The 5,000-nt window shown below is 37.1% G+C and overlaps 1 protein-coding gene across 6 annotated transcripts in view; it reads right to left on the bottom strand.

Annotated features, from left to right (window-relative positions):
• Positions 1-5,000, bottom strand: part of LOC135092256 (innexin inx2-like) — a 74,466-nt gene that overhangs the window by 50,478 nt on the left and 18,988 nt on the right. The gene's annotated exons all lie outside the window — the stretch shown is intronic.

Below are 5,000 nucleotides of genomic sequence, written 5' to 3' on the forward strand. Positions count from 1 at the left end.
CTTGACATTTTGTATTCACCACCACCGCCATCACCACCACCATCACCACCACCACCACCACCACCACCACTAACATCATCACAATCATCACCACCACCACTAACATCATCACATAAGAACATAAAAAAATAAGGAAATTCTGCCATCACCACCACCATCACCACTAACATCATCACCATCATCACTATTACCACTGTCTAATATCATCACTATTATTATTAACTATCTCCACCATCACTATCACTGTACCACCATTTCCAGCATGATTATCACCATCACCACCACTAACACCACCACCACCACCACCACCACCACTTTATCATCGTCACAATCATCACCACCATTATCTCCAGCACCACCATCACCACACTGTCATTGTAACCACTGTCATCACCATAATCATCACCACCACCACTATTACTAACCACCATGATCACCACCGCTAAGTCCATCATCACCATCACTGCACTATCACCATCATCACCACCATCACAACCACAACTAATACAACCATCACAACTATTACTGTCTGTCACCATTTCACTTTCTCTTTTCTCTCTCTCTCTCTTTTTATATATTTCCTGTTTCATCACTTCCTTTTTTTCTGTATTCTCAACAAGTAACCTAACGCTTTTCTAAATATTTTCCCTTTGCTTTCATATCCTACAGAGAAATGTCTAGCCTATTTACCCACGCACGAGTCATGAACACCGCTATTGTTCCTCGCTGTGTTGTCTTAACATCATAACACAAGGGGAGATACAACAGGCCACTAAGTCTACACGTATCATTGTTTATTAGTAAGTGTAGTAAGTGTGACGAATGGAACCTAACCAAAGTGAAGTCACATTCTAAGACAAAGTGACTCTCAAAATAGTGACAGGCTGGCACTGACTCAGCACTCATATCCTGAAACACTGCTCTCTCACCAAGATTATTTTCAAAGGCCAAAGAGATGACTAACCTGACAGACTGTTTTTTCCTCCTGATAGTGTAGAAGTCTGTCACTGTCACTGAAATCGTAAAAAACACTTAAAAACCTGTATGGCTTCAACTAGAGCCTTTTGAATGTATAGGAGGTGAGGCGTAGAAGTGTTTCAAAATATGTTTTTTAGTTTAGAGCTTTAAAAGAGACAGATGTATGGATAGAGAGCATTTAGTCGTCTCTCTCTCTCTTTCTCTCTCTCTCTTGATGCTTATGATCTGAGTCACTGGTTCGAGTCAGACACCCGTGAACCAACAAACCCATTCTGAAACACTTTGATAATCGGGACTCTACGCAGCTTCCCCTCTGGACATTTCCCCTGTGATTTATTCCTCTCGTGCTGGACACTTTCCCTTCCAGACGTCTCCCTTCTTATCTTCAACCCTTTTCCTGCGACATACAACAATTTACGACGCAAAAGCGCAATGTAAGAAATGTTTATAAGCGTCTAGAAAAAAAAAAAAAAAGATTACAAGAATAAGCTTTGTAGTTTTTAGTTAGTATATAGTTTAGTGGTGGGTGTAAATAAAGAAGGGATGTCTCAGAGTGGTTAGTGATTAAGGAAAGACGTGGCAGTTAGTAGTGAAAGGGTGAAGTACATGAAATTTAACGTAAACTTGTGTAATCTTGAAGAAAACGAGGGGTTTGGTCAATGCTTCGCTCCCATAACGCAGTAACAGTAATATTAATGATGATAATATAGTAATAATAATTTGCTGAAGATGGATAAACGGAGAGGAGAAAAAAGTAAAAAAAAAAAAAGATTAACTATGTATATTTGAATATTTAAATGACTTCTTTTTCACACCCAGGGGGAAAATATGTGCACAGAGGAATATACAACGTGTGGAAGGGAAACTTGTCTACCTTGCAAATTCACTGAAGGGGAAAAAACGAAGAGGGAGGTAAGTGAAAAAAAAAAAAAAGTAGAGGGAGGGAAAAAAATGCATATTTGAATCTTTAAATGCCTCTTTTTCTCACCAAGGGGAAAAAATATTAACAGCAAACAAAAAAAAATATCTAGAAGGGAATTTACTGAAGAAAAAAATAAAAATAAATAAAAATAAATAAAATAAATGCCTGAAATCAAGTATGAATATTTTGGATACTGAAAAATCTGAGTCATCATCATCATTTGCAACCAGAAGGACCAAAGCAACATTAATGACTGGATGGACAAAGAAATACATATTTTTGCCATTTACTTTCCTCCCCTTGACTTTTCTGCATTCGGGGAGAGAGATTCGAAGCAGTGGGTGTCGTGAGGAAAGGAACAAATTAGGTAACCAGTAATTCTTGTAAATATATTTCCTTTTTTCCTTTCATTTTTTTGTTGTGTTATATCTTCCATTTATTTTTCTCTTCATGTTTCTCCTCTCCTTCTTTTGCCTTCTTTGTTTTCTTTCATGTTATTTCTTCTTTTTTTTCTTCTTTTTCTTTTTTATCTTTGTTTTGTATCTTTTTTTCCCTTTTCCTTTATTTTATTCTTCCTTTATATCTTCTATTTCATTTTCTCTTCATATTTCGTTTTCTGTTTCCTTGTTTGTTTTATTTCAGGTTATTTCTTCCTTTTTTTCCTTTTATTCTTATTTTATATCTTGTTTCATTCATTTTTCATATCCCTTTTTCTATATGTTTCCTTTTTTCGCGTGATTTCTTCCTTTTCTTTATTATTTCCTCTTCCTATTTATCATACTTGTGTTCTCCTCCTCCTCCTCCTCCTCCTCCTCCTCCTCCTCCTCCTCCTCCTCCTCCTCCTCCAACTCTTCTTTGCTGTTATTATTATTGTACTTTTACTTTTTTCTTCTTCTTCTTCATAATCATCTTTTGTTTATCCTCCACCTCTCTTTCTTCTATTATCATCACTCTTCTATTTAAACTCAGTAACAAAAAGTAAGAAAGAAAAAAATTAGAAATCTTTTTTTCCCCCTCGTCAATTCCTGTTTTTCCTCTTTGTAATAAGTCTATCTTGTTTATTACCAGCCATTTCTCTCTCTCTCTCTCTCTCTCTCTCTCTCTCTCTCTCTCTCTCTCTCTCTCTCTCCAACTAAACTTTCACTAGTTGATTCATATCTTACTTACTCGTATTACACTTAAGCCCTGAACAGCACAGCAAACAGAATCATATACACAGACTTACAACTCTTTACTCGTCCAGGTAAGACAGGTACGTAAGTTAGTCCCTCTGATTACTACAGGTGGAATAATGAGTGATTTCTAAAGAATATTAACAGCAAAAGGAAAGACAGAAATATTTATGAAGACTTACAAATGATGATCTTTAATATTCGCTAAGGAAAGACAGTTAAGTTAATCTTTCTGAGTGGTACAGGTGAAATAATGGGTTTGTTATAAATTTAGTGATTTGCAAAGAATATCAACAGCAAAAGGAGAGGCATAAATATTTACGCAAAGATTTACTGATGTTCACCTTTGATATTCGCTAAGGAAAGGCAGGTAAGTTAACCCTTCCGATTGGTACAGGTGAAATAATGAGTGTTGCAAGTTTAGCGATTTCTAAAGACACTGACAAGAATAAGAGACAGGTTGAGATATTTAACTGTCTGTACGTGTATTGTTGTTCAGTAAAGGCGTATTGATTTACAGTTTCCTCTTCATTCTTGCACTTAAATCCAAAACCATGAGAGGAAAGTGAAAACAGAAGTATTCACAGATTTACAACTTTTCACCTTTGATTACTAGGCCAGGTATGACAGGTGAGGTTAACCCTTTCATTAATACAGGTGAAATAATGAATATGTAATAAGTTGAGTAATTTCCATACACTGACAGTAAAAGGACTGATAGAAATACTTATATAAAACTTAAAAATGGCAAATATTCACCTTTACTAATCACTCGAGATATGACAGATAAGATTAACCCTTTGATTACTAAAAGCTAAATAATGAGTTTCTTAAAAGGTTAATGATTTTCAAAGACACTGACACCAAAAAGTGACAAATATTCACACAGACTTTCAACTTCTCACCTTTAATTATTCGCCAAGGTGAAACAGGTAAGACTAACCCTTTGAAATAGTTCGGCTGTTGCGATTTACAAAGACTGACAGCAAAAAAGTGACAAAAATATTCACACACTTACAAATGTTCACCTTTAATTATTCATCCAGGTAAGACAGGCAAGAATAACCCTTTGATTACTACAGGTGAAATGATAAGTCTGTAACAAAGACTGCCAGAAAAAAATAAGTGACAGGTTCAAGACTTCAAGTGTCTGTCGCTGTATTTTTGCTCAGTAAAGACGTGTTGAGTTACTTCAATAGATTAACGTGTGTCGTACTGTCATTACGAGTCAAGAGGTTAATGGGGGAGTGTCAACCAATAACACTGCGAGGGAAATATTGAAGGAAAAAGGGCAGGTAACAATTTCCCTGAGGCACACCACCACCACCACCACCACCACCACCACCACCACCACATCAATTGTTACCCACAGCAAGAAATGGATAAAGAAACAAAAATGAATCAAACACCCGGACACATGTATATTGAAAGCGAGAACCGCAGATGGTATTTAATTTCAACCTCCTTCTCCTCTTCCTCCTCCTCCTCCTCCTCCTCCTCCTCCTCGTTGTTGTTCTCCATTCATACAAAAATACGAAAAAAATAAATAAATAAATAAAAAACAATAATTTAAAACCCCCAAACAAGACAAGAGATATATTCAAACCAAGATATATATCCTGGTATTTAATTCTTCCTCCCACTCCTTCCCCTCCTCCTCCTCTTCCTCCTCCATTCACAAAAAATGTCGAAATCCTCTTAGCAAGACTGATGCAGGAAATTCCCGACAAACGTTTGGGTGGTGAGCGGAGGGACACGGAGAGGCATGTCCGTCAGCACGTTGCAATTGCCTGGCGAGGTGAGCGAGGGCAGGTGCGTGAGAGAAGGTGCCAGGTACACACATACAGCCAGGTACAGGGGAGGCATTGAAATTACAGTCCCCATATTGTAACAAAAGCCTTCAGGGTCTCGCTTCTGAAGGTTACTTA

This window comes from Scylla paramamosain, chromosome 39, assembly GCF_035594125.1.
Source record: "Scylla paramamosain isolate STU-SP2022 chromosome 39, ASM3559412v1, whole genome shotgun sequence".
NCBI lineage: Eukaryota > Metazoa > Arthropoda > Malacostraca > Decapoda > Portunidae > Scylla > Scylla paramamosain.